We start from the raw sequence: 17,492 nt of genomic DNA on the forward strand, positions 1-17,492 counted from the left end.
CATTGACTCAATGGGAATTGGATCAGGTCCTCCAGGGTACATCTGGCTGAAGTCAGTGCTATTCTTCCCAAATTTTATGGGTACCTTGCACTAAATTCATTCAGAAACTTTTTTAAGTATGTGCATAAACAGTCATTTCATTTTTCATAGTAACTTGCTTCATGGAAAACATTTTCCATGCTTCACACCATTTTGCACTAATTCAGTATGATTATACTAGTTTCACATCAGTTGATTAAAAAACTTGCAACACATACAGTTGCATTCTGTCTCCGAAGCAGAATATTAACGATTTCCAAATTAAATGTTTTCTCAATTTTTATCTAATACAGTAAATAATTTGGCTTCTATTTCATTTCATAGTTTATATGTACAAATATGTGAAGGAATATGTGCAGATTGGAACAGATTTCACTTTTCAGCAATAAAGAATTTTTGAGAGAGCCTCCGTTTCAGTGGCTTTATTTCCAGGGGATGTGAGATTGCTTACTGGAAAATCTTAGCTAATATAAAAAATATAACAAATTAATGTTTACACTAAGCCAGCTTGACTATATCTGTTATGCACTTCATCTGATCCCTCTTATACAAGACTAAAGGTGAGTATATATTTGTTTAACACTTTTATCTAAAAAACCCAAAGGCCCATATCCTCACATGTATTCAGCTGCCTAACTACCACTGGAGTTAGGCACAGGAATACCTTTGAGGATCTGGGCCAAAGTGCTCTACAAAGGTGGATAAGTATTAATCCAATTTTATAGTTCTGTATGTAAATAAGATACCCAGAGATGAAGTAGCTTGCAAATAGTGAGTTAGAAGATGATTTTGGACTAGTGTTCCCAGTATCTTCTCTAATCATGAGACCATGATGCAGGGTCATGGTGACGTGGTTGTGATGCAGTCCAAATCTTGAAATGTACATTTAGTAGAGGTGAAAGGGATTACATTTGTTTTGCAAAGTATTTTGAAAATTTTACCTCCTTTCCTTTCACCTGTTTTTGTTATTTCATCTGTATCACCCAAATTAATGAGGTTTGGTTCATTGTGCAGATGAATTTAATTTCAGTGCAAGCAAAAATAGTTTGGTGAAATATTTCAGAAGCTCTTTTGGTAGGTTGGGGAGAGAAAGCACAAAAAGAAAGCACAAGGTGAAAAAAAAGGAAAGATCAAGGGAGAAAATCATAGGAGAGGGGAGCACAGACAGGACTGGCAAGACATGTGAACCCATTTCAAAGTTTGAAAGGGATAAGACCTAAAACCTCAATTCTGCAATTGATTCTGCATAGGCAAACTGGCGTGTAGCCTACAGCAGGGCTCTGTACAGGCTTACGGCTCTGCCATGTGGATCCCATTTCAGGACTGAGACATATTTGACTGAATAGATTTCCATCTCATGTAGTTATCTTCTAATGAACAGGCACACTGAATCTATAGTGTCCCTTCATTAGCTTCACATCTTCATGTCTCACCACTAAACAGTCATTTTAAGTCTATTTTTATAAAGTTTAAAATTCTTTATTTAGGAAAAAATAAATGTCTTCTTCAATGGATTGCTTTTTATCTCATTTAGGTTTGGTAAGTCCCCTAGCTGCTTAGACTTCTTGGGTGCTAGGAGAAGGCCTTCGACTGCTGTACTGAAGGTTATAATCATTTACTAGTAGTATTGTAGTTGCAGTGTAGTAGTTGACAGTAGTAACTTAAATGTAGTGACTTGTCTGAGGCTAGACTTCCACCATTGTCTCGTTGTTCTGGGTTGCTGAAGTCTGATAATATCCTAATGCTCTTTGGAAGTCAAAAGGCCTGTGTTTGAAGCACTCTGCAGTTGCTCCCCGGATGCTTAGAGGGTGACAAACCCTTTGCTCCTGACAGTCTACTCTCAAATAGCAAGGAAATCCTAGTATGATCATTTATAACTTTCTATAAACTGGAATATAAATGCTTACTTCAGAAGCACATATGCTAAAACTGGAACAACACAGAGAAGATTATCATGACCCTTGCACAAGGATGACATAAATTTGTGAAGCAGTTTAAAGACAAAATATTATTACAGTACTGGATGTTATAATATTGCAGTTATACTTGGAAATGGTTTTGGGTTCTTTTGTCTAAGAAAAAAGAAGAGAGTAATTGCAATAATAAAAAGGAATGTTAGGCAATACCGCCATCGAAACAGAAAAAAAAATAATTAAAAAAAATGCTGTTTCGTCTTTGCTGTCTGCCATTGAATGTTGGCTGTATATGAGGCCTCTCATGAGTCAAAAGGCAGCAGCAGAGACATGTTACCGCTGCAAAGTCATTATATAAATAAAACATATTTATGCAGTTTGTGTCATGGGAATCCTATTTTAATTTATACTGCTGAATTAGTTTTCTCTTGGCACTGTATAGCATAGCTTCAGGGTGCAATGGAAGAACAAAATACTAAGTTGGACAAGCACTGTATCCCCCAACAGTTCCAGATGCCTCAAAACAATAGATCAAAACTATTTAGCTGAAGTTTTTGAGAGACTGTGCATCTTCAGAAAAATTACATTTCAGATAAACAGGAGATCAAACCCTGCAGTGCATTGATTTGGGGGGAAATGACTATATCCAGTTACCTGTGGTCCAGAACAAATAAGTCTGGCTACTTGGTTTTGATTAGTTTAGAGTAAATTTGGAGCTGAACATTACATTACATTATTGTTATAAAATTGAAATGAAATATAAGCTTTTTCAATGGTGTCAAAAACTTGCCAACTTATAAATATCAACTGTCCTACTCTATCCTTATTGCAAGCAATATTTGGAATACTTTAAAAATTAAGCAAAATTAATTTGGTTATCTACGGAATTATCTAAAACAACTGTTAAGTTTTTAACAGTATTCACTGAAATGAACTAGTGATAAAAAAATGTTTGCAGTTACCTACAATAAAAGGTAAATTTGCTTTTTATAATTATGTATAAGTTCATAGTATATTTTTCTTTCAGTTTAATAGCCTGGTAGCATTTTAACACAAAAATCTAGTACATAGCAATCTGAAATTTCTGCTCGTTCTAATGGATTTTTTTTTCTCATCTCATCCAAAGGGGACCGTATGGCATGTCCTGACATAACTGACCTAACAGAGGATAAAACACGTTTAGTGCAAATTTACCCCAAATTTAGTCAGACATAAGACATCTATAACTGATTTTTTTCATAAGAAAAATCCTAAAGTAGAAAAGCATTTTCCCCTATCTTAAGTAGACTGAGAAAGGCCTGCTGATGCTATCCATCGTATGGTATTTGTAATTCAAATTCTTTACTTGCTCTACTTCAGACTATTTTTTTCTTTAGCCAACAAAGCCAGCCAAATCTAAACAAATGTTGCCCTTTTCTTAGACGACAATGAACTTTTATCAAGTTCTAGAATCTGTATGAATCATCAGGAGATTATTCTTAGTTGCTAAGTATACATTTCCTATTTAGAGTGGTTTTCCCCCTTTTCCTGCACATTGCTTCAAACTGTTCAGGGAAGAGTTAAAAAATATAATCCAGGGGAAGCAAGAGATAGTGTGCACACAAAGACCATATATGGAAGTGGTATTCATGTGACAAATGTCTATTATGCATCTTTGACTACTTCACTTGTGCTTTGCCCATTAATCCATCTCCCCAGGACATATTCTAACATTGCAAACCCTACTGAGCAGCTTCAGACAAGCACTATTGTTTTTAAAAAATCAACCTGCTGAAGAAATGTTTCCTCTTTCTCCCTTGACATTTGCAATTTCTGCCTCATATTTACATCTGCTTGAGCCCCATGATTAGCAAAATTCAGCTCTGGACCATTAACAGGTGGGATTATCAGGGCCATAGATGATCTATTCTCTGATTCCCAAGATCTATAGACAGTTATGGGAATCAGAGCACACGTTAGAGCACTCCTAAGGTTGATCTAACTTACACCAGTGGATTGGACTGGCCTCTGCAAGGACCCAGAACACAGGAAGCACAAAGATGGCTTAGTGCAATCTTAGATTTTCCCTTTTCCACCAGCTCCTTCCTGGCCCAAGTGCAGAAATGTAGTAACTGAAAAAATCAGACCTAGTCTCTATATCTACCAGTTACATAGAGAACTCTGTATTTTAAAGCCTGCAATTCCAGCACAGTCTCTCCTCTGTTTAGCCTGAGAAATTCCCAGTTAGACAGAAAATTCTGCATTGAGCCAAAAATATCAATTACATGGAGAATTCTGCATTGAGCCATAGATTCCAGTAGAAATACCACTCTGTTTAGCAAGTGAATAGTATATATAATCAGAGAATCTCCTAGTTACATAGGAAATCCTGTATTAACTAGGAATACTAACAGTTACACAGGGAATCCTCTCTTTAACAAAAATTCTGAAATAGACTAGGAGAAAGAGGGAGATGTGGAAGAAATCAGATGACAACATAAGGCACTAGAGGTGGTTTACAGTCCATAAGAAAAAGGAAGTCACAGGGCTTGACAATCCCTATAATCTTTGTGCACATTGGCTGTAATATTCCTGGAGGATGAAATGTTGAGAAATTCACAAGCCAGTGTTCAATATAAGTTCAGTTCCCAAACAAAAGACAAACTCAGCTTAATAAACAGAGCAAATGATCCTTAGGATGTGGTGAGAATCTACAAGGCAAAGAGAGTGTCAGAGAACATCTCAAATCAGTTGCAATCACCACCAACTGGGGCTTGTCAAGTAAACATGTATATTTTGTGACAGCTTAAATTGGAGATACAGAGAGCATGCCACTTGTCATCAGACTGATCCAGAGAACTGAATACTGGCACCACAGTACTGAAAGATAGTAACAGAAAGTCATATATTCAACTGGTGAAAATTGACATAGCTCTCCAACATAGGCCTAAGGTCTATAAATCTGTGATTAGATCTTCCTCTGTGTTGAGCAGAATGTTGACATTACAAAAATCAGCCTTTAGTTTCTTTAACAGTGGCTTCTCTTTTTGTGCCATACAAGGGTCTCTCGGACTCACCAGTATAGAATAATGAATATGCTGCAGCGCTAGAAATAGAATTTATATAATTTAGAGGTGAAAGATCCTGCACATAACTGAAGCTGAGTCATTGAACCACCAAGAAGATGGCATATACAAAGTACAGAATGAACAGAAAGCTGTAATGTTTGAACTAAAACTCTCATGCCTATGATCTAATATTAAGAAAAAAAATTAAAAGGCAAAATATAATTCAGTATGAAGGAGCACGCTAAGCAGAGATCTGAGTGAAATGGGAGAGAACAGATGAAACAAAATAAAGAGTTAATACCATTGACAAAAACTGTCATTGTTTTTTACCTCCCTAAACAAAATATGCCACGCCATGTCATAGGAAAAAGGTACTACAATTTAATGTATGCCTGCTCATAATACTCAAATGTGCGCTGGTACCTTTAACATTTATCATATTGTTAATTCAAATAATTATAACTAATTTATAGCCTTCTGCAAGATTTATCCTGTTCCTCATCTTCATGACCATATATACCTAAACAAGGGCTGGAACCTTTGAGGTACTGAGCTACTCACACCTCCCACTGAAGTCAGTGGTACTTGAGGGTACACAGCACCTTGCAGCATCCAATCTGTAAGCTTAAGGATTTCCCACTTTGCACTCAACAAGCACTACACTCTTGAAGACTCAAAAAGGCACCTGTCCCATGGCCAGATTTATTAAAAACAACAACAAAACCAAAACACCACACACACCTCTCTTAGCCCGTGCATCCCTGATGTAGTCTTTGGAGACAAAATCCAAATAATTCACTATTCAGAACATCTCCTTCCATGATTCGATCATCGTATGTGAAACATGAGTAGGTAAAAATAAATCTACACTGGCTATAAGGATCAATTAATGCATCTACACTGGCTTAACTCATGATCTATAGAAACAGAAAGGTGGTAAAACGCTGGTGATAGTTTATGTGGTATGAAGAGGTAGCAGAATATACTTTTCCTGTTAGAAAGCTCCAACACACTTGTGAGTAAAAATATCCAAAAAACCCTTGCATCTTCACTCTATTTACTTCTGCACCTTGCAAATCCCCCCTACTTCAACCAAGAATACTTACTCACTATCCAATCACAAATTACCAATTTCCAGCCACAGAGGTCCTATGGATCTAAGGAAACATGGGCAGAGAAGTGGACTTCATTCTTTCAGAAAAAAGGAAAACATTACTAGAGAGTCCTGGGACTGACATGGTTACAGCTACCCTGCAGAAACATTAATAGTCATTTAATATTTTAAATCTGTCTAGTTGTAATTTAAAAAAAAACCTCAATATAAAATGGGAACAGCTGATCATAAGTGTTGCTGTAGATCCATCGATACCAAGCCTGTTGCTTTAAATTACCTTTTCCCTTGTGTTATTTATAATCTCCTATATATAAACAACTAGACTGAAGTCAGCCCCCTCTCCCCACCCCCTCATGAGTACTGAAGGGAGAGATCCTGCAAGGATCTTTTCACACATGCTCCACTGTGCCCAGGGGTCAAACATGATGGTTGTCCTTATGGTGCTCCTCAGAATTTCTGGCTCTTTGTTCTGTGCTTACTTCATATCAGTGCTCAGTCATCAGTTTATTCTCCACACAATTCCATCCTCCAGCATAAAATATGCACACCTAACTTCTGTGCTGGAAAAAAAGACTTGAGAAGCTTAAAAAACAAAAAGGTTTCACATTTTTATATACTTGCTAAAATGATCACTAGTTTATAGTCATGGTGAGCATATCTGGTTTACCTCCTTCATTTTTTAATATTTCCCTTTTATGTTTTTAGGCATACAGATGCTTGAATATCTCTATGACTACTATTAGAAATTTATTACATACATAACATATGTGCAACTAGACCTTGAGATGATACATAAGAAATGGAGCCAAAAACATCAGCATGTCTCACTCAGTTTGTTTTTCACATGCTTATGTTACATACACCTGTTGTACACTGGAAATATACTTATATATATTATATTATATATTATACATACTTAGCTGTAGTTTAACAGATTCTAAGTTCATATTTTTTGCTTTGAAAAGAAAAGTTCCAAATACACACAAACAGTTGCCTCACAAACTTAAAAGTTAAAAATAACCCTTTAGGGCCCCCAACATAGAAAATGACAATGCCAGAAAGAGAAAAAGACAGATAAAAACCCACAGTGCTCAACAGCTATATCCTGATGCTTCCTCATAGGGTTGAGGAAGCAACTGTGAGGAACCAACAGGACCTGACTGTCAAACACTTTTTTTTTTTAAATCTGCACGTTCCTTTTGACATTAGAGCCCTAGTTTTAATATTTTGAATTAAAAAAGGATGAGTGTAAATAGGTTGTGCAAGGTGACTGTGTATGTGCATTTAGGAGAAGACCCTCACTGGTGAAAATTGTCTTAACACCATCAAATTCAACAGAGCTATGACACTTTACACCAGCTGAGAATTTTCCCCTTGGACATTTTTCTCTTCCATGTATTGGTTGTTAGGCTTTGTGATGAGGTGGATACCATAAGGGTGTAGGAACAACTCTGGGTCCAGGAAGCCCGTTCCTGTAAGGCTGGAGGGCGTGCTGGGAGGAGGACTTAAAGAGAGTCTCTTCAACACAGCAGGGTGGCGGTGGAGTGTGAAGAGAGGCAGACCTGTGCGGGACTACACCAGGAGGGCATTCTCAGGGTGAGGTCTGCTGCCTGGAGCCAGAACTCCCAAGCCTGCTGAGACCTGTGGACCAGATTGCCAGGGACAACCACAAGCCACAATGCACCCGAAGGGGTGGGGTAGAGCGGTACAAAGAGACCCAGGGGAGAGTATTAGCCAGACCGCAGGAAGCAGATGCCTGCTTTATGGTGCTCGTGAGGATTGGGAGCCAATAGAGTGGGAGGGCCTGGATTCCCTTACCCCATATCTGCTAGGCGGGACTGCCCCCACAGACTCTTACCTCTAAATGGGTAGGCTCATCCCACTTACAGGCTTGAACAATCTGCATCAGTTTGGATGATCCATGAAGCACTGGTTTTTAGGTAAAGACTTCTTCTGTGTGAAGCCTTATACATTTAATCTGATTAATGCCAAACTTCACATGGTTTTTGTGTTCACTTTTAATTAAACCCATGTGGGGAAAAAATCCGTGTTATTTTAAAAAGAAAGGCATGTGCGAAAAAAACAGGAATAGTTTTTTCACCTAATATTTTTGTTATAGAAAAGACATATGAATTAAAAAAAAGAAGAAAAGCACAGGGATGCTTGAACAATTTTTATAGTGGCTGTACCGAAAGCAGAAACCATGTATTTGGTTGTTATTACTACTTCAAGCCAGGGGATGCTGCTGTACCCCAGCACCTCTAGTTCCAGCACTCTTGGCAAAGCAGGCAAACTATGAAACACATGGGTCTTGTAAACTTGGGCATGTTGAAAACAACCTTTAAAAATTCTTTGGTAGGCTTCACAAACTCCAGGTGGTGCTCTACCATCTCTCTAGGTCCTGCAATAATTGCGATGTAGTGACTTGCCTCTGACTCCTAACCCTGCTGTTATACTAGTAACACTGAGAAAAAGATATTTTTTAAACTTTTGAACTACATTTTAAAATAATGATGCTTTATGATTCTTAAAGCAGGATGGAGGAGTTCTTTTTTTTGGGGGGGTGTTAATTAACAGTGTGACATCATGTGGAAAATGTGGAAAAATTTTGGAATGTGGAATGTGGAAAAGCAGCATCACTTGCCCCATAACCTCAGCCGTGCTGAACACAACGCCATCTACAGCCTCAGAAACAACTCTGACATCATAATCAAAAAGGCTGACAAAGGAGGTGCTGTTGTCATCATGAATAGTTTGGAATATGAACAAGAGGCCGCTATGCAGCTCTCTAACACCACATTCTACAGGCCATTATCCTCTGATCCCACTGAGGATTACCAAAAGAAACTACACCATCAGCTCAAGAAACTCCCTGAAAGAGCACAGGAACAGATCCGTACAGATACATGCCTAGAACCCCGACCAGGGGTATTCTATTTGCTACCCCGATCCATAAACCTGGAAATCCTGGACGCCCCATCATCTCAGGCATTGGCACCTTAACGGCAGGACTGGCTATGTGGACTCTCTCCTCAGGCCCTATGCTACCAGCACTCCCAGTTATCTTCGAGACACCACTGACTTCCTGAGGAAACTACAATCCATGGTGATCTTCCAGAAAACACCATCCTGGCCACTATGGACGTGGAAGCCCTCTACACCAACATTCCACACAAAGATGGACTACAAGCTGTCAGGAACAGTATCCCCGATAATGTCATGGCAAACCTGGTGGCTGAACTTTGTAACTTTGTTCTCACCCACAACTATTTCACATTTGTGGACAATATATGCCTTCAAGTCAGTATATACCCGCATGGCCCCACAGTATGCCAACATTTTTATGGCTGACTTAGAACAGCGCTTCCTTAGCTCTCGTCCCCTAATGCCCCTACTCTACTTGCGCTACATTGATGACATCTTCATCATCTGGACCCATGGAAAAGAAGCCCTTGAGGAATTCCACCATGATTTCAACAATTTCCCTCTCACCATCAACCTCAGCCTAGACCAATCCACACAAGCGGTCCATTTCCTTGCCACTACTGTGCTAATAAGCGATGGTCACATAAACACCACCCTATACCAGAAACCTACTGACCTCTATACTTACCTACATGCCTCCAGCTTCCATCCAGGACACACCACACGATCCATTGTCTACAGCCAAGCTCTAAGATACAACCGCATTTGCTCCAATCCCTCAGACAGAGACAAACACCTACAAGATCTCTATCAAGCATTCTTAAAACTACAATACCCACCTGCTGAAGTGAAAAAACAGATTGACAGAGCCAGAAGAGTACCCAGAAGTCACCTACTACAAGACAGGTCCAACAAAGAAAATAACAGAACGCCACTAGCTGTTACCTTCAGCCCCGAACTAAAACCTCTCCAGTGCATCATCAAAGATCTACAACCTATCCTGAAAGATGATCCCTCATTCTCACAGATCTTGGGGGAGAGACCTGTCCTCGCTTACAGACAGCCCCCCAACCTGAAGCAAATACTCACCAGCAACCACATACCACAGAACAAAAACACTAACCCAGGAACCTATCCTTGCAACAAAGCCCGATGCCAACTCTGTCCACATATCTATTCAAGTGACACCATCATAGGACCTAATCACATCAGCCACACCATCAGGGGCTCATTCACCTGCACATCTACCAATGTGATATATGCCATCATGTGCCAGCAATGCCTCTCTGCCATGTACATTGGCCAAACCGGAGAGTCTCTACACAAAAGAATAAATGGACACAAATCTGACATCAGGAATCATAACATTCAAAAACCAGTAGGAGAACACTTCAACCTCTCTGGCCATTCCATAACAGATTTAAAGGTGGCAACTCTGCAAAAGAAAAACTTCAAAAACAGACTCCAATGAGAAACTGCTGAACTTGAATTGATATACAAACTAGATACTATTAATTTAGGCTTAAATTGAGACTGGGAATGGCTGAGCCATTACACACATTGAATCTATTTCCCCCATGTTAAGTATCCTCACAGCTTCTTGTCAAACTGTCTTAAATGGGCTATCTTGATTATCACTACATAAGTTTTTTTTTCTCCTGCTGACAACAGTTCATCTTAATTAATTAGCCTCTGAGAGTTGGTTGGGCAACTCCCACCTTTTCATGTTCTCTGTATGTACATATATCTCCTCACTATATGTTCCATTCTATGCGTCCGATGAAGTGGACTGTAGCCCACGAAAGCTTATGCTCAAATAAATGTGTTAGTCTCTAAGGTTCCACAAGTACTCCTGTTCTTTTAGTGTGACACCAGGCTCCCAAATAATGTCACATTGCAACAAGATAATTGCCATCAGCAAGTAAAGAAATTCCAATTGTAAATACAATTTTTGTTTGTTTGTGCTGTAGTGTTTGTGTTTTCATAGTGAAGACTGATTCCTATCTTTGGCACTTTCAGTAAGCTGGGCTGAGCAAACTGGGCAGTCAGCTTAATTTCTGAATGTTTAGGTCCTGCTTTCTGTTATGACCTCTGTGCAGACAGACCCCTGAGTCCACACGGAGTTAGCCTTGCTGAGTCAAAAGGAACTCCACACACGCACAGGCCCATGCCACTGGGCTTTATCTTTTCTGACAAAACTGCTTGTTTTTTATCTCTGCAGACACCTGAAGTGGTGAAACTCACAAGACAGGCATTTATTTTAGAATAAACTGGGATAACTCACTTTGGTTTTTGCCAAAAGACGCTATAGGAACCAAGCTTTATCACCCAAATTTTGTTGTGTTTTATAACTTGTTCAAAGGATACTTAAGAACTACATAGGCCAGATTCTCACCTCTGCTATGTGCGGATGGTACAAAATAGCCATGACGTTGGCTTAATCTGACTCTTGACAATTCCTTCTGGCAAGAGGAGTCATCCAGTAGCACTGAGCCACCATAGTGGTTCCTACCTACCCCTTGTACCAAGAGCTAGAAGAAGGCTAGCATCTGAGGGAAAGAGGACATAACTAGAATGTCCCCAGTGCTCTGCTGAACCCCAGTTAGCCCCTTGAGATCCATAGGCAGCTTGTGTAGGTTAAAATACTCCTCAGGCTGCTTTAATTGTGCCAGGAATACAGATCAGTGTAGATCAGTGACCAGAATAGAACCCAGGACTGCAAAGGAAGCTTAAAGTCACCTTGGTGCCCAGTGACAAGCAGAGTTTGACCAGACCAGAGAAACTAACCTTATATTTTATTCTCCATTGCAGAAACATTTGACATTATTTTTTTTTCATTAGAGTGACCATCTGTCCTTGAAAACTGGGAATGATAGTTTGCGGCCTGTCCCAGCATCCTGGTACATTTCACAAAATAGTGTTGTGTCCCAGCAGGCTATCGATTTTAGGATTTAGTGTTGGGGTCCACCACCTTATGTGGTTTGTCCACCTAAAGGAGCAGTCAGCCTGCTGAGTCAGCAAAAGGGACAATAGGCTGAATGTGTCTGTGCTTCACAGGCCACCAGCTGACATCATGCCCACCCTCTGACAAACTCAGGTTAACTCCTCTAATTCTTGAGTCCTCAAGCCAGACCTCCTCCTGCACATAGGATATGTCTACACTGGTGCTGGAGGTATAATTTCCAGCTTCAGTAGAAATACCCACCCTAACTTTGATTGAGCTAGGGCTCTAAAAACAGAAGTGTAGCTGCAGCGGCATGAGCAGCGGGAAGGGCTCTGCCCCCCCACCCCAGGGGCCGCAGGGACATGGTGCCGGCTGCTTCCAGCAGCAGTGCGGGGCCTGCGGCGCCATGGGGGTGGCAATCCCGTGGGCCAGATCCAAAGCCCTGACGGGCTGGATTCAGCACCCCAAACCCCTCCTGCACCCCGCACCCCAACTCCCTGCCACACCCATCCCACACCCCAACCGCCTGCCCAGGGCTGGCTCCAGGGTTTTGGCCGCCCCAAGCAGCCAAAACAAAATAAACAAAAAAAAGCCGCGATCGCGATCTGCGGCGGCAATTCGGCGGGAGGTCCTTCACTCCCAGGCGGAGTGAGGGACCGTCCGCCGAATTGCTGCCGAATACCTGGACCTGCCGCCCCTCTCCGGAGCGACCGCCGCAAGCACCTGCTTGAGAAGCTGGTGCCTGGAGCCAGCCCTGCCCCTGCCGCACCCCTCCTGCACCCCAACACCCTGCCCTGAGCCCCCTCATGTTCCCCGCACCCCTCCTGTGCCCCAACCCCTGCCCTGAGCCCCTTCCTGCACACTGCACCCCCTCCCCCACCCCGCACTCCCTCCCGCACCCCAACCCTCTGCCCCAGCCCTACATTCATGGCCCTGCATGCAATTTCCCCACCCAGATCTGGCCCTCAGGCCAAAAGTTTGCCCACTCCTGGACAAGAGCATACTCAGGGTGGCTAGCCCAACGTTTCTCAAATGCGGCCACCGTGGCCACATGCAGCCACCAGGGGCTTTTCTTGTGGCCACAGCCTCCTGGGCTGTGATTGGGGGGAGGAGCAAAGCAGTGGTCCCTCCCCCCCCGGTGCTCCTGGATGCACCACCTTGGCGGGGCTCAAGCTTTGGACTTCAGCCCTGGTGGCGTGGCAGAAGGCTCTGGCCTCAGAGCTTCAGGCTCCAGCTTCAGACTCCAGCCCCAGGCTCCAACTGTGTGATGGTGGGCCCCAGGCTGTGGCCGCAGGGCTTCAGGCTCTGTCCTCCGGCCACAGGGCTTCAGGCTTCAGCCCCCCCACTGCCTCCCCCAGCCGCCCACCCACCCCCATCGCCCCTAGGCCCAACTGCCTCCCCTGACCTCCCATCCAGGACTTAATTTGTCCCCAGACTTGCCAGGGCTGAATAATTCTGCTGTGAAAAATGACATGCATGTTTGTTAATATCACTTTTCACAACAGGCTTACTAACTAGCAAATAATAAATTACGATTTGGACGTGTATATGTGCATATTTATTTGTTTTTCCTAAAGCTAATTAAATATTTTAGGAAAAGTGTGAGAGCAGCCACCAGCAAGAGTTGGTGGCCGCACTCTGAGGCCACCAAATAATTTGTCTTGAGAGCCCCTGGACTAGCCTGTCCCACCATTGCAGCTAGACTTCTGTTTTTAGCATGCTCGATGGGGCAGAGCTAGTGAGGGCATATGTACCCAAGCTAGAAATTACACCTTCCAGCTCCAGTGCACATACATCCACAGAGCCATACCCACTAGAAATGGGTCTTTGCTTCCACCACTGCATCTGCAAAATTTTATATTTTGTTTTGGTGGCTGACAAGCTTGGTGAATCCACGCTGTCCTTGCTCTATAGCTAATTCAAGTGCCTTCCATTACCAGAAAAATACCTCTTATTTTGGGGATGAAATTGCTCAGATTCAGTAAGAACTGTTGGCTTCTGAGGGAGCAGAGTATGTACTGGAGCAGACAAATGCCAAATCCTCTTTGCCTGAGGCCATGTCCACACTACAAACTTTGGTCAGTGCAAGTTATGTCAGCATACAGCCGCCAAAGGTTGTTAATTGCTTGTGCGCATGCATAGTTGCTTACATTGTTGTAGTGTGCAGAGCTGTAACAAGGAAATTTTGCACCCGAGGCAAGGGCCGGCTCCAGGCTCTTTGGTGGCAATTCGGTGGTGGGTCCCGCCGTCCCTCTCAGAGGGGAGGACCTGCCGCCGAATTGCTGCCGCCGCTTCATTTATTCTTTGGCGGCAATTCTGCGGCGGGTCCCTCAGTCCCTCTCGGAGGGAAGGGCCCGCCGCCAAATTGCCGCTGAAGAATGAATGAAGCGGCGATGGCAATTCGGCGGCAGGTCCTCCCCTCCGAGAGGGACTGCGGGACCCGCTGCCGAATTGCCGCCGAAGAAGTGGTGGCAGTAGAACTGCCACCGAAGCGCCGCCATCGTGGCTTTTTTTTTTTTGCTTTTTTTTTTTCTCCGTCCCACTTGGGCGGTAGAGCTGTGCCCCTCTGCTTTGCGCACCCGAGGCAAGTGCCTCACTTGCCCCGCCCTTGTTACGGCACCGGTAGTGCGTACCCACAGAGTGCTTGCATCAATGCAAAGTGCAATGCACAACAGGTAGGTATCCCAGTATGCCCCTGTCCGCCATGCCTTTTGGGAACTTTTTGAAATGTATTAGAGGATAGAAATGTCTCACCCAGGCATCTCCGAGACTTAGAGGTCAAATTCCCACATGCAAGTTTCTCCATCCCCTAATGCCACCTATGTTCCATAATTTGTGATCCGTTAAAAAAAATCCTACAAACCTGTGTGGCACTAATTGGTGTCTGCCATCTTTGATGGAAGCATGGAGCCTGCAGAGCTCTACACAATTCTCATAAATGTGCAAATACAGGACACATGATTTACTGACCTGCAGGAAGGACCACAACAACTAGGACCATGAGGATTTCTTAAAGGACAGCTTGTTAAGGGACATAACAAAAAACAATTCCAGTTTGCTGGTGGTATTCGCAGAGTAGCTGCAGATGACAGAGTGCCACTTCTGGGCCTGCAAAATGAGCACTCACTGGTGTAATGCACTGACTGACTTGTAATGCAGGTTTGTAACGCAGCCACAAGTAGTGGCTGTAGAACTTTCAGATGTGAAAGGCCACATTCCTGAAACTGTGTGCTGGGCTTGTGTAACCCACACACCTCCTGGGTATGGTGCTGTGTCCCATCTAATGGCATGGAGACCACTTGGAGAGAGATTAATGAGTCTGCACTACAGCCTTAGCTGAGGGCCATATGGCTTTTAGCTCATGCAGTAGAGGCTCATGCATTTTACTCCAGAGATCCCAGGTTTGATAGCTGCATGCTGGGACATTCTCTCCCAAGCAGCAGATGACCATTGGCAATATTGAAATGCCAGTAGTGATTCTCGGGAACCTAGCCAACCCATGGCTCCTCTGGCTCATGAAGCCGTAGGCTGGCCATCCGGACAGCACCATTATTGAATGTACTTTTGGTAGATTGAAGGCATGCTGGCAGTGTTCAGAGAACTCCAAATGATTATCACTACCTGTTGTGTCCTGCATATGTGAGAAACAAAGGGAGAAAAGCTGCTGCTAAGGGGGAGTGGTTGTCTGCTGACTTTGAACAGCCAGATAAGAAGGCCATTACAAGACACTAATGTGGAGCTGTGCAGCTGAGGCAGGCTTTGAAAGAAAACTTTAATGGTCAGTCACAGTAGTGTTGTACACTGGGGTGTTCTCTGGGTGCTGCTAAGAATTGTGTAGTGCTTGCCGTGTGTACAATTGGATGTTTTTTGAAGCTATGGATTATGTGGTGCTTGCTGTACACTTACAAGTACTCTTTGCTTTGACTACCACTATGCATTTTGCAATGTGTTGTGTACTATTAGAGATAATTTTATTCTCCAAAAATAGAACTTTGAGTGAGAAAAACAATATGATATAAACTTTTAACATAAATGTACAGAGTGGAACTTTAAAATTGGAAAGGCAGCAAACATCTCTGTCTGTTTCAGTGCACAAATGGAGTCCATGGTGGCTCCACATACACCAACTATGGTTCTCACCGATCAGTCTATGTGAAGCTGCTGTTTTCCTTGCTCTCCCCTGACATGGAATGGTAAGGGTAATTATGTACCCCATGATTCCATATGGTATATTGAGGGGGTGTAGTGAGTTGCTATCATGCAGTTCTCCAAAGACTGTAAATGGTGTGGAACCTGTAATTGTTGACCTGTAGGTCAACCAGGGTCTGCAGCAGTTGGGTTTGCTGCCTGAGAAGACCCATTATGTCCTGGTACATTTCCATCTCCTTGTCCTGCTGGGACTCCTGGGCCTTTCTCCTGTCCTATCTTTATGTTCTGTGATGTTTGTCATCTTGACCCTTTAAGCCCTTTAGTCATGGTCCGATGCAGGTTGCATCCTGAATTGCAGGAGCTCTCTGAACATGTCCTCCCTAGTCCTCTTTGTCCTCCTCTGGGTCAGGTGTTCTGCAGGTGTGAAGGGGGTGCCCTTCAAGGCTGCCATGCTGGAAACTGCTGATAAAAAATAGACAGATGTACCACTGGATTGACAGTCAGAACAGAAAGGGAAATACAAGTTTCAGAACTCCCTTCCTTTATTTCCATTTCCATTTTTAATACATGCTTATTGACATTTCAGCTTTGCAGCACTTCAGCACAGCACTGCATTCCAGCCCCAGACATGGTGAGTATGGCCCTCTGGGGTAGGGGGAAAGTATTTTCTGTTGCATGAAGTAACATAATTTCAGTCCCTATGAGTATAGGGCAATGGCACTATTTGCCATAGCCAGTGGTGATTTTAACCAATATCTCACTCCTGAGGTAACAAAAGCACAGAGTGCAGCTGCTAATGGCATCCTGAAGCTGCCCAGGTATGTATAGATGCTGGAATTAGGGACGCTGCTGCACCCCCTGGCTTGAAGTGGTTTCCATTATACACAGGGTTTACAGCTTGGTTCAATAGATCTCAGCACCCCCATGTAGAGGGGTTAGGCCGGGGCTCGCCCCTCACTAGGGCTGCGGGGAACCACACCACCTCTCTACTTCCTTCTACTGCTGCAACAGTAGGATGCTGTAGGCTGTAGCCCACGAAAGCTTATGCTCAAATAAATTTGTTAGTCTCTAAGGTGCCACAAGTACTCCTGTTCTTCCCCCCCTAAAATTTATCTAGGAAAATAGGAGTGTCTCCACTAACAATTTTCAAAAGGGGACAGAAAAAGCCAAACAAACAACAATTGTAACCAGGCAGAACTCATAGTCTTGCCTACAGAAAGTGTTTTCAATACTATCTCTAGCCCCCTGCTACAGCCACCTGGGGTGAAATTCTGATCCCACTGAAGTCAAATTGAGTTTTGCATGACTGGTTACACAAGACTGAAAAAGAATAAAGATGCCTCTCAGAACAGATCCTCCAC

The 17,492-nt window shown here is 42.9% G+C and overlaps 1 pseudogene; it reads left to right on the forward strand.

Annotated features, from left to right (window-relative positions):
* Window positions 1-1,938: 1,938 nt before the first annotated feature.
* Window positions 1,939-2,052, forward strand: LOC112060323 (U6 spliceosomal RNA; annotated as a pseudogene).
* The last annotated feature ends 15,440 nt before the right edge of the window (window positions 2,053-17,492 follow it).

The sequence above is a fragment of the Chrysemys picta genome, chromosome 2 (assembly GCF_011386835.1).
Source record: "Chrysemys picta bellii isolate R12L10 chromosome 2, ASM1138683v2, whole genome shotgun sequence".
In the NCBI taxonomy this organism is placed as follows: Eukaryota; Metazoa; Chordata; order Testudines; family Emydidae; genus Chrysemys; species Chrysemys picta.